Raw genomic sequence first — 22,934 nt, 5'->3', positions numbered from 1 at the left:
ATTGCCACTGGTATTTCAGAATGATTCTTTTCCACCCTCCGGTGCATGTGTGTAGAAAGTCGAAATCACACTGAACAGTTAATTCAGTGGCTTACTTCGCACCCCCTAACATTTGATTCTAAGCATATGTCCATGTAACTACATCTTCTTTGTGAATATTGCCAGTGACAATTACAGACCACTATAAAAATATATCATAATTTATTTAACTTATCTCCTCTTGTTAGATATTTAAGCATGCTTTTCTGTTTTTCTTTTGTTGTTGCTGTGGCCATGATGAATATTTTGTGCATCTAATTTTTCAACATTTCAAGCCACTTCTTCAGTATTAAGTCCCCCAAAATGTGAGATGAATATTGTAAAATCTCAGCAGAAATAATACCATTACTTCAAAGTAACATTGATGGTTTATTTTTTTTTCACCTAAACACTCATCCTTAGTGTTTTCTGTGAACTGTTTGGATCATACCTCAGCAAACCAGCACTGTTCCCAACATCCCTGAGTATCCCATATCCCTTCCCACCACCCCTGTTACAGTGGAAAAGAGATATTTCTATATACCTCTTCTCCCTCTGGACTAGGCTTTTCTGCAGGAAGATTCTAGATGATTAAACATCCTAGCCTCCGTTTCCTGCTTAAAGGCAGGCACACAGTAGGTGCTCAATAAACATTCACTGAATAGATTAATGCATCTTGAAAATTATTTATGGAGCCCCATCCCTGTCCCAGAGCTATAAATGCATCTCCTGCTCAAGAGGTAAAGATCTTCTCTGTTTATTTTCCTTTATTTATATCCTGGCACATTCCACAAAGAATTTAGGGCAGGAGACCTCTCTCTAAATCAGTTCTGTCATCTAATGCTATTGCTGAGATGAATTTGCAAAGGACAAAGCTATTCTTTCAGATGTCATTTTAACTGTTTAGTTTGCAAGGATGAAGAGGCTCTCCTGGCTAGAATGAACCATTTCACCTTTCTTCTATTACGTGACCCTGCTTACGTGCTTTATGACAACTACCCCAATCTGAGAGGGTCCTATCATGGATGCCCTGCCTCTTCCAACAGAAGTCTCATAGAGGGCAGGGTCTATCTGGTTCACTCACATAGCTCCATCCTGTAGAACTGTCATTAGTACATGGTAGACTCTCAGACCTGGAAAGGTTCTTACAGGTCACCAAGTTTGTTTATTTATTTATTTATTTATATCTATCTATCTAGACTATGTCAGGTTTAGTTGCAGCAGGAGGGATCTTCATTGCAGCATCTGGACTCTTAGTTGTGGCATGCGGGATCTAGCTCCCTGACCAGGGATTCAACCTGGGCCTCCTGCATTGGGAGCTCAGAGTCTTACCCATTGGACCACCAGGGAAGTCCCAGAGGTCACCAGTTTAGCTCCATTATTTAAAAGAAAACAATATGTAAACAGATGCCCCAAGAGGGAAAGTTAACTAAATGTATAACTAAAAAAAGGCAGAATCTGGATGAGAATCTAGAATTCCTGACTCCCCAGGGCAGTGTTCTTCCATAGCTTCTTGGTGATGCTACCTCCAAGCCCGGAGCAGAGAAAGGAGGTCCTCACTCACAGAACATACTGAAACTACCAATTTATTTATATCCTCCTCCTCCAGACTAATAGCACTTTGAGGAAAGAGACTATGATAGTTTTACCTGTGTGCCTAGTACCTCGCACTGTGACTATTACCTAGTAGGTAGATATTTGTGTATAAATGGATGCTTGCTAAAATAGCTTCTGTGTGCATGTGTGTGTGTGTTTGCATACATACATACATATATCTATGCATATATGTGTCTATGTTGCCTTCCACTGCACAAGCCTCTCTCAAGAGAATCTGAATCTCACCAGAACCTACGAGGCAGTGTATTATTATCTCTCATGCAGTTCAGTCACAGACGCATTCACATGGCTCTTACATAGCACAGCTAGGCTTTGAGTCCAGGTTGGCCTCACTCCCAGCTCTGTCCAATCTGCTGCATTGCCTCTCAGTGTGACATTCATAGTGAGTTTCAAGACAGAATCACAACTCATTGGTTGTACACAAAGATGTCTCCAAACACAAAGACATGAGCTCTAGATAACTGGGTATGGCCAACCATATTCTCACACTGTTAAGAGAAATACCATATTTTACATTCCTTCGCACTCATTATACGAGGGTGAGTCAAAAGTTATCCGCACTCGGGTTATATTAAAACTTCTGTTGGCTGCACTGTCTTATCAGTGCTTTCCGTTCAAGGCTACGGTCTCCGCAGTCACAGCTGTGCAGGTGTGAACGTGTTACATCAGTTCATTTGTAACTGCGGTGCAAGCAAAAATGAATGCCCCATGTGTGATTTGCACAAAAGAAGAGCAGCATGCAGATTCGTTTTTTGTGGTCTGAGGGTGTGCATATCTGCACACTTCTGCCCACACTGTCGACACTGCAAAAATTTCATTTTGGGGTGTTAAAGCATCCTCCCTATAGTCCTGATCTTGCTCCATTGGACTTTCACCTGTTTGGTCCCCTGAAAGCAGCCCTACAAAGATGAAGATTCACCTCTGATGAAGAAGTGAAGACAGCGGTGCATTCATGACTTGCAGCTCAGCCTAAAACAGTTTTTAATGAGGGAATATGAAAGCTTGTGGACAGATGGATAAAGTGTATTGAAAAGCAAGATTATGTTGAAAAAATGATGTATTTGTCTTTTCTAAAAGTTAATTAAAATAAATTCTACAGCCAGAGGGCAGATAATTTTTGACTCACCCTCATAGGTTTTGATAACTATACTACACCATCTAAAATACAGTTTTTAGGGGAAAAAAATGTAGTTACTATATGTGATGGTCAGTTTCATGTATCAACTTGGCTAGGTTATTGTCTCCAGTTACACAAACACTAATCGAGGTGTTGCTGTAAAGGTACTTTGTTGATGTAATTAAAGTCTAGGATCAATTTTCTTTAAGTAAGGAAGCTTATCCTAGATAATCTGGGTGGGCTTGATTCAACCAGTTGAAAGGCCCTAAGAGGAGAGTGGAGGCTTCTTTAATGAAGAGGGAATTCTACCTGCGACTGCAGTGCCCACTCACACCCTACAGCTCCCATCTGCCCTTCCTGCCCACCTGCCCTGCTGATTTCAGACATGCTTCTCCACTCCTCACAATAGCTTAAGCCAATTCCTCTCAATAAATCTCTTAATATATGTATATCCTATTGATTGTGTTTCCCTCACAGAATCCTGGATGAGGCACTATGCGTACATCAATATTTATAAGTGGGAAACTACAGAAAATTTCAGGCTCAAAGAAATGGAAGGGGTTATACAATCTCCTGACAGCAGTCAGGGACACATTTCAACTCCCCTGAATCACCATTGTCTCCTTACCTGGATCCAAAGGTCGAATTTCAAAGTCCTTAAAAAACCTAAGAGACAGTGAATTTAAGGAAGCTGGATTAAGGGGGCAATCAGGGTATCTCCACCGGAATGGCATTTATTGGTGATATCCAAGATGGGTAGGCAATCGCTATGTTTACTGTCCTCTGAGAAAACAATTCCCTGTTCTCCCACTAATACTTAACACGTCTTACGGAGGCAGAAGTTCAGATTTAATGTAAATCTTTCTTCCTGAGAGGCACATTTAGTTGCTTTTTTTTTTTTAATACTGTCAGAAGTGAAAATCTAATAACTTTCTCCCTCAAAGCAATCCCTCAAATATGCGTGGGCTATATTCTTCCAGGCAGCATCTCAAAGCTTCTTTTCATTACTCAGAGGAACTATATTCTAATAAATGTATCCATTTCAACCATTTACTTACACAAACTTGTTCTACGCATTCATCCACCTCTCAGAACCCCCAAGAGATGCATACCACCCCCCTAATATATCATTGCTAAGACAGACCATCCCTGGCACCAAGGCAGTGAACGCCCACGAGGAGACATGGGCATGAACACACATGCTGTGCCCAAGAGGCCCAGATTCTGCTCATGGCTGAGCCCTGGCCTCACCTGTATTTCTGGTCAAGTTCCTTTCCCTCTCTGGGGCTGTCCTTCAACATGAGGGGACCCACCTCTCAGGACAAATATTGGGATTCCATGTCATCATTTATGAAAAATGTTAGCTGTGACATTGATATCCTGTCCTCCTTTTCTCCCTCCCTCCATCCCTCCCTTCCTTCCTTTTCACTTTCCTTCTTTTTTTCTATTTCCCTTCTTCCTTCCTTCTTCTCCTCTACTCATCACTTTGTAGGTCCCCATTAATTGTAAATAACATTACAATCACCTTCCTTGTTCTCATCAGCTGTACTCCTCCGCTGGGATGGGCAGAGGGAGTAGCTATCATTCTCAAATGTCGGTCACTTCCTCACACTTCGCATTGCCATGTTTTAAGGATCACACTCATCACTACTGAAAAAGTATTTGTTCATTTGTTTATATTTATTTGTCTTTTCCCTCCAAGTAAAATTTAAGATCCATAAGAGTCGAAACTATGTCTATCTTGTCTACCCTTTTATCTCTAGCCTGTATCATGAATACTTGCTAAATGTATAACTTGAGGATGACACATTTTTAATGTAATGTATCTTGCTTTGTTCTCACAGGAGGCCCACACTGCAAGGTCTGAAGCTTGTGTCAACCTTAGCTCACTCATACTTCTGGACGCCATGATTATCTCTGGCTGTAGGTAAGAAGGACTCTGTCTTGGCCCTCCCTTTTCTATGGATCCCTGTGTTAGACCCAGCTTTGGGGTGGAGACTTGGGAAAGCTGAAATGGAGCTGATAAGAGTTAAAGAAGGGGGTTCTGGAAGCTGTGGTTCAAAAGGTGCCAAGACCGACATGCAGCCATGAGCCCATCTCCTGTGCCCCCTGGTCTCCCTCTGTCCAGGTCTTACACAAGCACGTTCACACAGGTGTGTACCCACATGGCCCAAGCACCACACAGCATCTCCCTAGCGTTCGTATTTTATACGTCCCATTGAAACTCTCTGCCCTTCACATGAATCTGATTTCCTGGACAAATGTGGCACTGGAAGCAGCTGGGTTCACCGAGTTATCACATCTTCTTGGTTCGCTTTGGATCTTTCTATCTGCAACCTGTTCAGGGCTTATTTAGGATGTAAATACTTATTTTAAAGGATAGTGTGTCAAATGTGAATAGCACAACCTTAAGTGAGACAAAGTAAGAGAAAGTGTTATAAATTCACCAATGCCTGGGGTTAACAGAATTATTATGCTTATATTATTAGTGTTCATCATCGTGGCATCACCATCATCATCAAGTGGTTACAGTATTTTAGGAAGAGTCCTGGAAAGGGAGACAAAATTTGTGAAATCTAAATTCTGGTTTTTTTTGGCTGTGCCACGCGGCTTGTGCGATCTTAGTTCCCCAACCAGGATTGAACCCATATCCCCTGCAGTGGAAGTATGGAATCCTCACCACTGGACCACCAAGGAATTCCTAGTGAAATCTAAATTCAAGTTCTGCATCTCGCCAGCTGCATGATGATAAGCACGTTACACAATCTGAGCCTTAAGTTTCTTTGTCTGAAAAATAAGGGTGAAAGTACAGCATTGTTTTGACAATAAAATAAGATCACATAATAATGTGTCTTACAGAGTATCCCCCTTACCAATAGTTGTTTAAAAAATTTTTGTTGTATAAATTGTCCTTTGAAAAGTTAAGCTCTGCTCTATCTACACAGTATCCACTAGCTACAAGTGGCTACCGAGCTCTTAAAATGTGTCTAGTTCCAACTGAGATGTGTTTTATGTGTATAATACACACTAGATTTCAAAGACTTAGTATGAAAAAAAGAATGAGAAATATCACCTCAATCATTTTATATTAATTACACATCATAATATTTTAGATATATTGGCTTAAATAAAATGCATTGTCATATTTCCTTTTTACTTTTTTAATTGGGCTACTAGAATTATCACATATTTCCTTTTTACTTTTTTAATTGGACTACTAGAAAATTTTAAATTACATATGTTGCTCACATTGGTGGCTTGCGTTACATGTCTACTGGACAGTATTGGCTTAGAGAGCTATCATCCTGATGTTTCAATTATAGACATACAAAAGCTCAAAAACAAAGGATTTGGTGGAGGAAATTGAGTTCTTAACATCCTCAGAGCTATGCAAATATGATTCATGCTGAGAAAGAGAGCATTATTTATGTCAATTTTTTAAAAAGTACAGCATGAAACCTTCATAAGCAATGGAAAACTAGTCCTCATCAAATCCAGATGAGAGTTTGGTGCAGAAGAGGAAAGCAATAGCTTAGTAAACTTCAGTAGAGGAAACAGAAAGGAACAAATGAATCTGGAGCCCTTGAACTTGGATACAACATCCACAGTGTCACTTGCCTTATAACCCAGGGCAAGAGTGTCTAAACTCACTGCACCTCCACTGCCTCTCTGCAGAACAGAATTAACTATGCACTTCTCAGTTACAGGTTATTAGCTAACATTTACTAGGTACTCAGATCTTTGTAGATGCCATTGTCACCCCAATGGTGCAGATGAGAAAACTGATACAAAAAAGGATAAGTTATATACACATGGCCACACAGCTGAAAAATGGTGGCAGTGAAATCTCAACCTTCTTAGTCTGAACCTCCTTCATAGTGAGCTTTTAATCACTGCTCTATACTCAGATCAGACTTTCCCTGTTGTCCTGAGAACTGACAAAGATAATGGACTTAAAGAACATTATCAAGATCATCAAGGAAGGGTACACATTTTTGTTGTTGTGAAGGCACAACAGAGCATTGGGAGGACATCAAAGTCAAATCACTCTGTGCCCCATTAGCTCAAAAGAGAGACCCGAAAAGATGAGGAGGAACCTATGCTGACTTTGGAAACTCAGAAGTATTAGCAATGTCCTCGATCCTGCAAAAGTTATTGAATGCGTTGGCGAAATAATATTCAAAAGTTAGCCTATGAAATACGAAGCCGAAAGACTTCTGGCCTCACAGATAATAGATTTAAAATCTGTTTTTACATTTTCAGTATAATGAGTGACAGAGGTCTTCCCACTTCTTTCCCAAACCACATTGCATCCCCAGGCTCACCTTTGTAGACAGCATCAAGTTACAATGTCTTCAAGGTCAAGCATAAATTTCATAGAAATTGAACTATTGAATATTTACATAAAGGGTTGTTTCGTTTTGTCTTGTTTTTGTAAGAGGCCCAGCAGGGCACTGGGAATGAGGCCCAGGGAGAGCCAAATACAGTGGGAGATGAGGGAATATTCCTAGCTGGGATAAGCTGTTGCCAGGAATGGCACCTAGGAGTTTCCCAGGGGGTGTAACTGGGTCCAGCCTGGTGGTTGACCTCCATCTACACACCCACCCAACACAAATGTCCCCTCACAAAGTAACAGTCACATTTCAGTAACTAGCCAACATGGCACCTATGCAAGAGCCATGATTATTTCTGACAAACTCATTTCTTGTTCAATTCGATATGAAAATTAAAGTTGTATTAGCACAATTTCTCACATTTGAGAGCATGTGAATGGCATTTTCAATGCTCTCCTGTAGCAAGCCCAACTGAGCCCTGAAAGGAGGTACAACAAAGCAGGTAAGGTTACTGTTTCCAAAACAGCTCCCTTTGCATCCAAATCAGCCCCCCTCTGGGAGGCATGATCAGTGGGCCTGACTGATACAATCAATGTAATTTTCTCAGAGGAAGAAAACCATCTTCAGAAAAAAATGTTAATGGAATCATTTCCCATGCAAATGTAAAAACAGGGGAAGCAATACGAGAAATAGTATCAATGTTTTCAACATTAAGCAAAGACAGGCTATCTTTGAAGAGAGATGTATTTCCATAAATTTAATCAATTCACATTCTTACCCACAAGCTTTTCTTACTTGCTTTGTTTTTATAACCATTAATTTAAATCAGTTAGGGGACAGGTTCTGGAGGCTCTTTGCCAGAGCTGAGAACTAAGTTCTGAGTTCCCAAAAGCCTACCACCTCTTTGGCTTTCATTGTCCAAATGAAAATCCGAAGTCCAGGAGCTGAGTTAAGAGGAAAATAACACAGGTATTCTCTGGGTCAAGAATGGGTGACTGAATCTTCTTTTTGGACCTTTTAAACAGAGCTCAGCTGTTCTTCCAGATTCCTCCCATGGGGAGGCAATTTTCCACTGGAACCTTCTTCTACAAAAGAGGAAATAAATCCAGACAAGGGAAGTGAGTTCCCTCTTGTCCCAAGGTGAGTTGATTAACAAATCAGGGATGAGGAAACGGATGGATCAAGGGGAACACAGAAGAAAATGCTTCAAGAATATGAGAGCAGATAAAGAAATACAAAGCACAGAGTCCCTGTGGACGTCGTCTCTTCGAACAAGACTTTGCCAGGTTGGTGTCTGCAGTCGCGTTTGTGTTGCAGTCCTAGTGTGGAGTGTCAAATCTGATGCCTCTTCGTATCCAATGCAGATGATTCTTTGACCTCTCAGGGACCTGGGTCCTTGTGAATATGCACCAGAGCAGCCACCTTCCCTACAGAAAGTGGAGAGTGTCCACTGAAGGAGAAAGACTGGGTTTACATGTCTTCTCTAAACACCCCCTAGAAACGCACTGTGAACCCCGGGTGCCAAATAAATACTCTGATGTGACACTCTCAGTGGCATCTTCCCTTCATCTATGCCAGGGCTAGACAGGAACCAAAATATCAAGAGAGAACATGGATCGTGGAATCACAGTTTCTTTTTTGATTGACATCTTTTGAAATATTTAAGTTGTATGAGTATATGACAGAAAACATACTATTTGGTATCATCTTTAAATCATCCTGGGTGGGGAGAAAGCCAAGAATCCAGCGACTTGGGATGCATTAGAAGAGTCACCGGAAAAGCCTTCTGGTTCTTTCAGGTCCTGAGTTCAAATCCTTTGCAACTCTCTATCAATGTGACATTGGGGTTTCTATTTATGGGGTTTATTGGGAAGATGCAAAGAGATAATCTCTGGAAGGCTCGGCCCCAGGCATTCAGTAAGCACTTCACAAAATATCCATTCCCATTACTCATCGACAATCAGTAGTAGAAAGCCTCATGAATCTATCCTGGAAGCCTCTTAAGTCTGTCTTGCTGCAACAGAGCAGTGAAGAACGTAAAATCTCTCTGTTCAAACCCCTGACTGTCCACTTACCAGCTACATAACACTGGGGAAAGTTGTTTAACTACCCTGTCTTGGTTTCCATGTTTTATATATGCAGATAATTATAGCTTCCCCCCATTAAGGTTGTAGTGAGGATGGATTGAGATAATTTATGGAAAGTGCTGAGCACTGTGTGTGCACACAGTAAATGCTCGGTACACATCAGCGATTATAATAACACTGCCCCCTAGTCCCGATTTAGAGTCTCTGCCCCTTTCAGTCAGTTCTTCTCAGTGCTGGTCCGGAAATCATTTAATAACGCGTTGAACACATCACTCCCCTGCTCTAAACTCGCGACGTCTCCCTAGGACCTGGGGAATGGAGTCCAAAGCCCTAAATCTGACATGCAACATACTTCACCAAGAGTCCCCAACTCACCACCCTGCATGCACACTCTGCCTACTCTCACCAGCAGGCAAACCAAAGCTGTGCATAGACATCCCGGTGTTCTTGCCTGCACAGCTCCTTCTCCAGAATGCTGAGATGTGATGGTCAGAAGGCACCATGCCAAGTGATTTGTGGAAGAAGATTTGAGAGCCAGACCATTTTAGAGCTGGAAAGGACCCAAAAGGCCACTTTACAGATGAGGAAACTGAGGTTAATTGGCTTGCCCAAGGCCACACAGCTATTTATCAGAAAGCCAGGGTTTCACTAGGCTGGTCTGCCTAGAAGGAGGGAATCACAGGGCAGCCTATTAAGGAAAATTTGTCAGCAATTGGCTTGCAGACTTGCTGATGGGTGATCTTTCTCCATTCATGAGAAATGAGACAGAAGTTAAGCACCCAATAAGAAAAGAAGAGGAGGCATGTCTCTCTGTGAGTGAAAACTGGGTCCCTCTCTGGCTTGCAATGCGGGGCATGGGAGGAGGGGGTTGATAGGGAGAGGGCAGCTGAAATGATTCCGCAGGAGCCATCCCTCACTTCAAAGACATGTCCTCTCAGGCTGCATTAGTCTCCTGACTAATGCTCCCAAATGCGCTGTGCAGATTTGCTGAAGTTGAAGATTCTCTGCGAGGTTTGCAGGAGGAACAGTGGTAAATAAAGCACAAGAATCGCCAATGCATTACTTCAAAGGCGAGTGTGCCCAGTTCCAACTGCTAAATTGTAACTTTTACTCTAAGATAACAATACTAATAGACACTTCATTTATACAGTGCTTCTTAAGTTCCCAAGAATAATAATAAAAATGAAAACAACACTTTATACTACAGCTGTGTCTATATATGAAGTATACAGTGGAGTGAGTTCAAGAGCAAGCTCCCTTCGCTATTGGGAAATTTTAGGGCAAAGTGTTGTGAACTGGAATTGTTTACGTAAAGGATGCCTGATTTTCAATTTGGATTTGGAATTTAGACACATTGTTGCTGCTATTGTCAAAGAAATATTTAATAAAATCTTTAAATATGTTGTTAAATATTTAAAACCTTTAAATATACATCCTTTAAAAAGTCAGACAATGAAAAGATGATACCTATTGATGTAGCTGCCCAACCAGCCTCAACTGTATTTGGTTAGCCATTCTTGGTCTGTGCTCTGGATTTGTGTCCATGGTGACCCGTCAGGGAGTACCACATAGAAGCTGAAATGCATGGCTCCAAGAGTTCTGTGCAGCTTGGTGATGTCTGGGTTAGGTCTGGGCAAGGGGTGCCATCAACCACAAAATCAAAACCATTCAATAGTTTTAACTACCTGGCCCAGTAGACAGGCTAGCACGTCTCAGCAGCTTTGAAACCGAGCTTGCCCTGAAGGCTCCACTCTCTGGGAGGATGATGCTGATTCCTTTCAACAGTGGGTCAGGCTGTCCTGGGATGATAAGGGGCCAACTACAAAGGAAGCTTTCCTCTGTCTTTCCTTGCTGCCCCAATTCGCCCTGCTTTAAGCACTGACAACTTCCACTTGATCATCCAATCCTTGGGCCAAGAGGCCAGGATGCTGGGAGGGTGTGGGAGCTGTCCCCTCCAGAAGCTGGGATGTGGTGAAGTCATTTGCCTATTCTTAAGGGGGCATCCTTTGTGCTCCCATCAATGCCTGGAGTGCTCCTACGTTCCATCCTGCCTTCTCCAAGATGTTTGGCTCTACCTTCATAACACTGCTTTCTATCTGGCTGCCTTTAGATTAGGAATACAATTTGGACTCTTGTCCCCGAATCTGGTCTCAGTTTTCTCTGGATAATATTTTTGGGAATTTTGCATTGGCTCCAGAGCCAGCATCCACGGGCCACTTTCCCATACAACCTGCCCTATTCTTTCCAAGAGACCATTTGCCATCCACATGCCCTAGCCGTCATGCTGTCCACATAGCTGCCTGTGGAAATCCCACTTCATCCCCTGAGCCATATATTACTAGGTTTCTGCTCAGGTCCCGACATCCTGCCCAATTCTTGCTCAACCCAAATTGGGCCATTCAGTGTTTAATAAAGGCTTTCTCTGCTCTATCCTCATACCTTAACATCTAACTATCTATCAACATTCTGTTAAGTATTTGAGAGAAACTCAAAAGCCAGATACCCCACTCAGTATTGCAGTGGATAAGTTTTCTTACAACAGTCTTGCAGGGATATGCAGGGAAACTAAGCCTTTGGGCTTTCTTAGTTCAAAGCAATAGATACAGACCCTGGGTAACACAGTGCTTGCAGGAAGACTAGAGACGCTGGGTCAGAAAACGGCCAGGAACGTCAGGAGCCTGGGCAGTCAGAACCACAGAGCAGATCCTGCCACAGAGCCAGGCGGGTGAGGGCACTGCGGCTGCCCCCACTGCCCAGGGGCAGCGACAGTTTGCTCTACCACCCTGATCACCCCTGGAACTTGGAGGATGCTGTGGCCACTGCCACAATGGCCAGAGTGAGTTCTTCACGGCCAGTGACTGCGCATACGTGTGCACGTGCTGGCACACACGAGCATAAGATACCGAATCCAAATTTAAAACACACTGGGAAGTCGTCCGTGTTTTAGCTTCCAGGAGAGCTAGGGAGGCAACTCTAGGGCCCTTCAAGCCTGTGGCGTAGAAGGAGGGCTCTCCTTCCGTAGAGAATCTGATTGTGGGTTCGTCTCCAAACACAGGAAGGGGGTTTGGGTGCTATGCAGCCAAACACACACACACACAAGCAAAAAAAAAAAAAAAAAAAAAAAAGGCAATTATGTGTTACAAGAAATGAGCAACATGAAGAATACTGTATTCCAGCGTGTGGAATCCCTCAAAAGGAGTGTCTTCTGTGGTTTAACAAGATCCTGTCCCTGCTTCTGTTTTTGTGGTTGCTGTTTCATTGTTAGTAAGAAAGGTAGGTGTCTGGGTAGACACACCTATTGCATGGGGCTGGAAGGGATGACAGATATTCTGGACAACAGACTAAAGGTTTAAATTTAAAAACATGTTGGGAGGCTGGATGGATGGACCCAGACTACTGATATGAAATATAACGGAGACAATGATATCAGCAACCTCATTCCATGCACTCTTTAAACACTTTTATGTATTAATATCATTTAATATCAGAACCTGGTGTGACAGATGAGGACACTGAAAAACAGATATAGTGACCTGCACAGCCGGGAAGCAGCAGGGCCAAGCTTTGAAACAGGGCAGCCTGACTCCCTAATACCACTGAAGGTGCCTTATCATGTCTTATGTGCACAGGGACAGGTGGGGAAATGTGACTTAATAGCAGCACATAAGGAAAAACAAATAAACAAATAAACTGTGGCGCATAAGTCCTCTGGGTGATGTGGCTGGCAATAAAAGCGAATGTAATGTAGCCTCGGGCTGCAATAAAAGAAGTGTGTAGAAGGGAGTTGATAGTCTATAGAGCCTAGCTGCCTCTAGATTTCTGTCTTCAGCCCTTCCCTCCGAGGAGGGCTGGAGCAGAAAATGAATTGGGTGTTCGTTCTGGAGATGTAAAGATCAGGGAGAAGGCATCCTGGAAGACAAAATTCAGATACTGAATAACTGCAACGGGGAGAACGAATTGTATCTATTCTGCATGAAATCAAAGGCTCGTTCCGAAGAATACAACCTCTAGGGACACAGAGTTTGGCTCAACCTAAGGAAGTATTTCTGAAAGTGAAAGTTCCTAATGCCTTGCTGGTTTGTGTTCAGAGGTAATGGGTACCATATGACTAGTGATGCTCCAGCCATCACTAGCACCTGGCAGCCAGGAATGGAGCACCTGGTGGCATAATGTGTTAATCTAGGTGGCCTCTAGGGTCCCCTCCTATCATGTAGGAGTGCAATGATTTTTTTCCTTCCCCAAACCATCCTTGATCACTGAACTACATGTAGCTTTTCCTTCCCATGGTCTTCTTTGTTTATACTTCCTTTGCAGCACTGACTGTATGCAGCCTTGAGGTTTTATAGACAAACCTAGTATGTTCTGCACCAGTGATATTGTCAACTCTCTGAGGGAAGGCCCTGTGATTTGACCATTTCAGTGTGCCCAGCCCAGGCCTTTCATTAAAGTACAGGACAAAGAAATGAGTTTGAGATGGAGTTCAAATCAAACCCTGCCAGAGGGCCCTGTGAAAGCTTAGGGGTGGCAAGGTGAGGACCATTCTTACTCTGCTATTTCTGGAAACGTGGAGATATTAGATATCTGTAAAATAGGACAGAGCTGAGGGTGAAGTAAAATTGTACATATTGCAAAACATTATCAAATGACACTGGATTAACTGACCATGACCTCCAAACAGTAGAGATTCATGCAAAGCCCCATATTTAGATGTTACAGTTTAACTGCCAAATGATATTATAGGAAGACTCTTTTTATATATGTATACTTGAACTAATGACATGTTTAAATAAGAATCAGACCACAGGTATATTGACTCTTAAAAAATATACAAAGGCTTTTGCTTTTAGATAGTGGTAAGAGATTGGGTTAAGAGCCCAGACCACCCAGTTCTTGTTCCATCTGCTCCTAAATTACCATGTGGTCTTAGGCAAGTCATGGTTCTTCTTTGGGTCCCTGGACCCTTATGACTAAAAGAAGGGCGACTGGAATAGCTGATAGTTCAGTTAATGACTTCAGACATCAGATTCCTGAGAGTTCTACTTGGTAAAGTGGGACGTCCAGTCCTCGTTACAGGAAGTAGGAGGTCCAATCACTGTACAGTGGTTAGACTGCAACAGAGACTCTGATTTAAGATGGCACATGTTAATGGGGACAGTGACAAAAGGGAGTGGATGTAGACGGGAGAGACGAGGATGGTGAGAGGTCTCTAAGCTGTATCTCACCAGATTAGCCGAAGCACTGAATAGCAGAGCACCCTGACACAGGGGTTAAGTTTGGCATTGGATACCTGAGTTTGAATCCCAGCTTTGCCAATTACCAGCTGTGGAAGACAGAGAATGTCTGGGTCTCTCCCTCTGTGAGATGCCAGCAATCATCTTACCAGCTCATATGCTTGCTGTGGATAAGTCTCATATTATATAATGTTCTTAGCACCATGCCTGAAACTAGCTAAGTGCTCAATAAATGCTGGGTTTTAACTGTTATCAGATGCCATTTTCAAATCTTTGTAGGGCTGTCAGGAGGAGGAAAAAGTGATGGGGGGGGGGCAGGGGCAAAGTAACTACTGGGAGAAAGTTACAGCAGAGGGGTATTTTAGCTCCTCATGTAATGGGACATTTTAATGAAGAGAGTTAATGAGTCACCTCTCCTGTCATGGGTTTCCTGAGAAGTGGTTAGCAGGCTGTCATCAGGACATTTAAGAAGCTGCAGGATTAGTGACAAGCAGAAAACGTGCTGAGAGGAGAGTTAGACCGTAAGATCTCAGAGGCTCCTTTTATGGACAAGATTTGGGATCTTGCAGGGGCACTGGGTCGAGCCGTCAGTTCAGTTCTCTGACCAGCTGCTCTTCTCCTGGAAGCTGAGGAGGCCCAGGAGTGCAACACACATCACACACAGCAGGAAACTGCTGCGCATGTGGAGTCAGAACAGGCCTGGACACCCAGCTTTGCTTCCTGCAGCCTGGTGAGCTCAGACAAGTGTCTTGAATTCTCCTGGGGGCCATTTCCCCCACTAGTGAAGTGGAGATGACAGTACCCTCCTCACTCACAGGGTGACTGCATAGAATAAAGGAGGTCGTGGGTGCAGCACCTGGCACACAGTAGCATCTTGAGAAGTTGGCTCTCTTCCCTGCCCTTTTCCAGGCAAACACAGGCAGAGCCTTGCTTCCACTGTGCAGTGCACTCAGGAGGGAATGCAGGAGGGCCTGGCGTAGGAACAGATGACACAGAAGGCTGCAGATGGGACACAGCAGGACAACCTGGAAGGTCCAGGAGGCTTGGAAAGCCCAGCCTGACTGTGATACTGGGTGTGAAACAGTCATAATACCATTAAGGGCTGCGTGGGGGTAAGGGTTCCTGTTATTTTTAACGCGATGCCAAATCACTGTGCTTTTGCCTGGGCTGGAGGAAGATCACAGACAAGGCAAGAGCTTCTTCAAGCTGTGGTCTTTCCACAAGTCAGATTGTCACTGCTCACTCTCCTGTAAACCCCAAACTACATTTACCTGAAAAACAAACAGGAATATTCTGGAAGTGGTGACGATTTATCAAGAGACTAATTATCATTTAAGCTAGTCTGGGATAGTAATGAGTCTCTTTTAAAGGGAAGCAAAAGCAACCCTTGTGATGAATATCTCAACATCACATGCTTACCAACCTTCCCAGTAAGATATTACTTCAGGGCAACTTTCCACAGCAACCCATATGTAAAAACGAGCAGGGAGAAAATGCAAACGTAGGAAGGAGGTAGGCACTTATCAAAAGCTGTAATTATCTCTAAAATCTCAACTGCCTCTTGAATATTTTAAACGGAAGAGGGATGGATCACTTAAACTTACGAAATAATTTTTTTTTAAAGGCAGGTACTAATAAACAATTCATCACTAATTGGGAGAGGCCTCAAGCCAAAGGGAAAGTTTAGTGCAGGATTTGGGCCTAATAACAGTGAGGAAGAACTTCCACCTGCTACTATTAGCCTATAAAATTGAAACCCAGGTCTCTTTCTGAGAGGATGGCAAGGCCCGAGCAGGTACTGAGTACTCGCCATGAACCAGGCATTGCACCAATCTTCAGGTTATGTTACAACAGTCCTCAGACATGGGTATTATGATGAGCTCCATTTTTACAGATAAGGTAGCTGAGTCTCGGAGAATTTAGGGAGCTCATTCTTGGTTACCACTTTGTAAGCAGTGGAGCTGGAATCGAGAAGAATCAAACTGCTGGGCAGGGCTGGAAGGCAGGTGAGTCAGGTGGGGCTCTGTCCTTGGGCACAAAATACAAGGGCACACCAAAACACTCAGTAATCGAGATAAATAATATTTTAAGGAAATATTTAAAAACAGGATCACTGGGAAAAATGCACGGTGAGCAAAATATCAACATTTTAAATACAGACAGGATCTCACTCTGCTTGTGAATATCTTAGCCTTACTCTCCTCACCCTGATCTTGGCCCTACCACTCGGCAATACTGCCCCTAAGTCTGAATCAGTGGTCCAGGCCTCGGGGATGATGGAAACAGGCCTGAGCGTTCAACATGTGATCATCAGTAACACATACCCAGAGATCATGGTGGGGGTGAATGCACCGTAATTAGATATGGTATGTCTATCCCTGCCTTCATCCATGCTTGTTCTTACTGAGAATAAAACAGCATCCCTGGCATGGATGCTCTAACGGTTTGCTCTCACTGGTGGAGCCTAGCAGTGGCTGAAAAGAGGTCTCTGTGTGTCTTACACTAAATCCAGGTGGGACCCCACTGCTGTGGTTGCTATGTTAGGTGATCATCGTGGTGGGGAAGATGCTGCATCCAAAGCCATTTTCCTCAAGAAAAGTGAACGTGGAAAAGTAATCTTAATTTGTGAAAGCATGCCAGTGCAGAGGACCATGTCAGGAGGATTTCTGGCAAATAAGGAGGTTCATAGAGTAAATGAAGGTTTTTCTTCAACTGGAATAACTAGGAAAATTTGAGAAAAAGGCAGTGCTTATTCACAATATCCTTTGAGAAGTATTCAGTGCCAGAAGGCTATAGAATAAGGCTCTGGCCACTGTTTACTGTGGCCTGTAAAGCTGTTTATGCCAACTTTCTGGATTCAGCACCTCACATGGTCTAAATGAGTAGAAAGAGAGAGGAATGGAGAGAGAGACACCAGTCCTCGGCCTGCCATCATTAGTCTCTCCCACACTCTTTTTCTTCCCCCTCCTCTTTCTTCCTTTCCTCTCTTCTTCCCTCCCAAACTCCCATCTCATTTAACATCCAGTGTACTAGGTTCTCTGCCTTAGCAGAAACCTTGACCATAGAGACTCTGAGAACAATGCTTCATCTCAATAAGCATCTCAGAACTCTGCAACTGTCTGACGACTAATTAAACCAAATAACAGTGAAATTTTGCCTCCAGTTCTAACTAACGTGCATTATTCACAAGCACTTAGAATCTAAAAGTGTCTTGGTTTTTAAAGTTAAATAAACTGTCCGGTGGTAAGTGAGCTTTGGTTTATAAAACACTTTGTCTTACTTTCCACTGAGTTACTTAATATTCCCTCCCATAATCCATTTGCATTGATTCCTCCTTCATCAACTGCCCATGCATTCCAACACACTCAGAGCTGCAAAGAACTCCGTTGCTGCTTCACCAGGCAGGCAACTGTACTCAGTTAAAAAAAAAAAAAAGGAAAAAAAGAAAGATACAAATAAGAATCCACTTACGACAGTACTTATTTTTTAAATAGAGCTTTCCTCTTAATTATAATACAGCATTAGCTTTTTGTTTCATTCTTCTTCTGAATTTCATAATGACACTCACATGGTAACAAATATAAATTTGTGCGGCCTGGAATATGCAATTTAATCATAAGCAGTAATTTCCATATCACTGAGGAGGAAAAGAAAGTCAAATGATTAAACTCCAGTGCATGAGGACCACTCTTGAATTAAATTTTACTCTCTGCTAAAGTTAGGTTTTGTACAGCAACATCAAGGATGGTTTAAAGGTAACAGTAAAACATTTACTGTTATATTAAAACTCCATGCCCCAAAGTGTTTACCAAAGATCAAACTGCTATTCTTTTTTGCAAATTAAAAATGTCTCGCAGATGTCTTCAAAACCTCTTGAAAGAATAGGCAATGATATCATAGCAATCTCACTAATATGTCTCTTCTTTTTTCATTCCCTTCCCCCTCGAAGGAGTCTGAAATGATGCTTTTTTGGAGGGGAAGAAGAAAAAAAAAAGCCTGAAAATCCTCCAGATCACTGCCTCGGTGAGAACTGACCTTGTTTATCATCCAGCCCAGCCCCCACCCATCTCCTGCTCAGACAATCTCAAGATTCAGATTTTGCAACTTTATAGTAAACTCCAAGGTAGGAAGAAGAGAGTGAAGGTAACGGGATTCACCGACTAGAAAGATGTTAGTCCTGACAAACTGCTCAAGCAGTAGCCTGAGCCACAGCTAGATTGAATTCGGTCTCTCCTGAGAGGTCCAGACAAGGCTGGTGTTAACAAAACTGCTTTTCATGGTGCCCTCAAAAGCAGATGGGCTCCATGCACAAAGCTGGAGAAGGGTGCCATTGCCCTCTAGTGGCCAGAAGTGCAATCTTCCGCGAAGGAGCCCATTTCCAGAGATGTACAAGGCTCTCAATGTCAGGGTAAAATTATAGCAGAAAGATGTCTAATTATCCTCCTCGAGTGTTTTCTTTAGTCCTTCTTTGCCCATAAAGGAGGCTGTGGATGGCTATCATAGTAATGCTGATGGAAAAGCTCATTCTTACTCCTACTGGTGCACCAGAATTTGTCCAACTTTTCCAGCTTTTATATTTTTACCAGACCTGTTGATGTTTTCCCCCTAATCCCTTAAATAACACACACACACACACACACACACAGACACACACACACACACACACACAGAGACCAAAGATATTTACATATTTCAGGGGCAATAACTTTGGACTGGAAAGGCTGACAGCTACAATGTTTGGTAAATCTAGAACAGGAGTTCTTGACAAATCAGGTAACTTTTTATGAAACAATGACCAACTGTATAAGGAGGAAAAACATCCCAAACACACTTCAATCCCTTAAATCATTGGCTGGTGAATTTACACAATGCTGAGATTTTCTAGGGAAAAAAAAAACTTAGGAATTTATAGTTATTCTGCACATTTGATGACAGTTCAAGAAAAAAGGTTTGCTACCTACTTTCAAACTCTATAGACCACTGATTTATCATTACTATTTAATAATAAGGTATTCCTATGATCAAAGGGTAAAAAGTCAATACTGAAAATAAACTTAAATGAAATGATCATGTTTCTGGAACATCTGACTATATAAATGTGTAGAAAATGAAGGCAGACTAAAATCAGATTTGCAGATCTCCTTTAGATGATTCCGAAAATAGCTTTGCATATCACAGATCAAAGTTTACGTGAACTGTCAACTTCATAAGGCACAGACATTCACAGGCAAGGTTCTGAGACACACTATGCTCATGGGAGTGTAGCTCTGGCATTGTAAATCAAGCCTTGAGGTCAAAGTCATGGCGTTTCCCATATGAGGGTCCCCAAACCAGCATCTTTACAAAACAGCCATGTAATTCTATTCAAAGTGGAAGAAAAACCATGAATTATGAAGACAAGTGCATCAAAGGAGCATGAAATTGATCTGTATTCCCCAAAATCATGGCACAGCTCTCCAACCCTGCACCCCCCCCCCCACGAACAAACAAACACACATCCACAGCCACAGCCACCACTGCAAAGAGGAAACAAGAGTTCTGGGTCATTAAAAAAAACAACAAAAAAACAGGTGTAACTTTTTAAAAAATTCTCAAATTAACAAAAGATTGCATCTTAATTGAAAACAGAATTTAGGTTTCTAGTAATTTTACTGTCTGGTGTTCCGATAAGCAGGCTGAGCATAATGAAAGTTCTGAAGTGCTATCAAGATGGTCCACTGCTTCAATTAGAGCTATTTCAAAAGCCCATTTTTCTAGGAAGCAATAAGCTCAGTTTGAGTAAATCTACATGTCTGGGCCTCAACAGATTATCCTATCTCAGTCCTTTCAATGTAGCTCTTCATTTTCATTTTCCCTCCCCCCAGGTGTAGGGAGGGTGATTTTTTTTTTCCTAACAGTGTAATAAAATGACCAGCTTATGCAGACTCTGAAATAACAAGGAAAATAATGATAGTAATCATAGTTATTAATAATAAAGTCTGGCTGCATTTTAAATGTATTAATTTGCAATGTTTCAAAAGCAAGATATAAAGATAATTCTCACTCAAGGGAAGTTTCCTGGCCTCTCAGATGCCCTTCCCTGGTCTGTACTTGAAAACTACTCACATTCCTTTGTACTAGGCAGGATTTCAGTCTTGCACAGAGGATTGAATTCTAGGGCCCAATGGCCAACTCTAAAACTTTGAATCAGAGCCCATGACTAAGAACTTTAGTGACCAGGAGCTTTAGTGTCCCTCTGGCATTGGCCCTAACCCTCTGTCTCTTTGTTTTGCAACTTTTATTCCTTTGTTCTACTGGAAGAAGACCATGCTCCCTGCAGCTGGGGTTGGGCAGTGAGTGGTCCCTTCTAATGTCTGCATCTCTGTATTTGTAGGAAAAATAATTCCAGGATTAATGAAATGAAGGTCAGCTTCTTCTCTTCTCTCTCATCGTATTAGGCTCTAGTTCTCAAGAGCCCAGAATGGCAAATGTGCTGATGCGAGGCTGGAGGATCCTCGCTCCTGAGAACACTTCTACATCCCTGTCCCCAGGAAATCCAGACATCCCGCAAAACCATCGATGTCTGCTGCAAGCCCAAGTGATAAAGAAATCGATCCATCCTCTCACCAGATTAATTATCGTGGCTTCCCTGTGATTAAACCGAAAACTCACTCTGCCTCATATTAAACCGATAGGAATGATCGGAAGAGGAAACAAGGAAAGATTTCAGAGCCATCGGAAGAAGATTTCTTTAGAGGGAAACGGGAGGGAAGACTTTAAAGGCAGATGTATACCTTCATGCAGCAGGATTTTAGAAACAACCTTGCACCCCACCCCTTAGGGACGACCCGTCGTCATGCAGGGATGGCATTATTAAATAATTAAACATGCAATTTCTTAATAGCAGTGCCATGGCCCGTGAAATTCCTGCTGCATTATCAGCAAAAGCAACAGGGCTTTCTTTTTTCTAGCATTTAGAAAACCTTTCACCCGGGAGGAGGCGTGCGGCCACCCCCCGCCCCCCCCCCCCCCCCCCCCGAGAAAGCAAGGAGCAAGGCCTTGTCAAGAAAGGGATGCAGAAGCGCGACCCAGGGGCCTCCCTGATCTCACTTTCCCCGGGGACTCTTTTCTTCACAGCACGAGGCGGGCCTCCTACAGCTGTACCCGGGTGTAGGGGGAGAGGGGTGCTCTCCTCGCCGCCCCCCACATCCTGCAGGTTTCTCCACGCTCCTCACCCACGGCTCCCGTTCCGGGGCAAAGATGAGAGAGGGAGGCCGTGCGCGCGGAGCTGGAGAGGCTCGGCGCGCTCCGGAAGGAGGCGCAGGCTGCGGGGAAGGCTTGCTTCGCAAAGTTAACGTTGACCCGGGTAGGCTCCGCCAAGCCCCAGCCAGAGCCGAGCCCGAGTCTGAGCCGCTCACGGATCACCCGCTGAGCTGGCGGAAGCTGACAAACGGCCCCCGGAGCCCCCGAAGATACTCCGGCTTGAGGGCTGGAGCGCACACCGCAGTCGGCAGCCCCAGAGCCGCAGTCAGCGGACCCAAACCCACGCTATAAAAGTGCGGGGGGAATCGCCGACCCGAGCTGGGTTCCTTCCGTTTTCCGGGGCTTCCCCGGCGGTCTCGGTGGAGGAACTGAGTCCCCGGGAGCGCTCGGCGGGGATCGCGGAGGAAGGGGTAGGGACCCTGCAGAGCGCGGTCCTGTCGCCGCTTTCGGAAAGAGGCGCAGCGCGGGCGGGCAAGCGGGCACCGTGCCGGGGGGGTCGACTTTCCCCGGAGACCTGACCGGGGACAGTCGGCGTGTGCGGAGCGCAGTTCTGCAGCCTCTAGCTCCAGCCTGGTGCAAAGACCCTCTCGCGCGGCCTCGGCTCAGACCCCGTTAAGACGCCGGAGCTGGGGGAGAGATTGGAGCGCACATCTGGCGCCTCTACCCCCTAAATTGCCCGCGCCCACAGCTGGCTCCCTTCTTCCTTTTTGATTTTTAAACAGATCTTCTCTTACCTCCGCCCTCTCCCTGGTTCTGCTTTGCATTAGTGAGACCTTCTCGAGTCAGTCCTCCTCCGTCCCCAAACATTCTCATCTAGAGCCCCCCCTCCCTCCCCAAAAAGCCCATCCAGGCGAGAGGAAGGCACTGGCGGCGCGCCTCACCTGGGGCCCTGGAGGGTGGGCGCGAGGTGCGGGCCGTTGGTCCCTGGCGCAGGGCGAGCGCAGCGGTGTCAGCCCCGGCCCCAGTCCGGGTCCCATTCACAAGTCGGCGGCGGCTGCGAGCGGCCCCCGCGGCATCTGCTCGCGACGCTCCCCTCGGCTGGCGGCGGCCGCGGAATGAGCCGCTGAGCGCGCTAGTGGCAGGAATGAGAAACCGGGGGGAGGTGGCGCGGGGTGGGGGGGGGGAGAGGAGGAGGAGGGAGGCCGCCGCTGGGAGGAAAGGAAAGGGCGGGGGGCGGAGAGGAGCCGAGGCCGCAGGACGCGGCGGGCTGGGCCTCGCAGAGGCTGCGGGGGCCGGCCCGTCCGCGCCCCTCCCCCCAGGGGCCCGCGGGATGTCAGCCCCGGGATTC

At 44.3% G+C, this 22,934-nt stretch overlaps 1 protein-coding gene across 2 annotated transcripts in view; it reads right to left on the bottom strand.

The window, feature by feature from the left end:
- CDH11 (cadherin 11) overlaps positions 1–22,702 on the bottom strand; it is a 136,780-nt gene extending 114,078 nt beyond the window's left edge. Inside the window, exon 1 of one of the 2 annotated variants that reach the window (XM_057711323.1) lies at positions 22,528–22,702. The gene's annotated coding sequence lies outside the window, so the exon portion shown is untranslated. The remainder of the gene's footprint in view (positions 1–22,527) is intronic. The other variant, XM_057711326.1, reaches the window with a different exon arrangement.
- Positions 22,703–22,934: the final 232 nt, after the last annotated feature.

The sequence above is a fragment of the Hippopotamus amphibius genome, chromosome 16 (assembly GCF_030028045.1).
Source record: "Hippopotamus amphibius kiboko isolate mHipAmp2 chromosome 16, mHipAmp2.hap2, whole genome shotgun sequence".
Classification (NCBI taxonomy): Eukaryota; Metazoa; Chordata; class Mammalia; order Artiodactyla; family Hippopotamidae; genus Hippopotamus; species Hippopotamus amphibius.
This window is presented reverse-complemented; position numbering and strand designations above follow the sequence as displayed.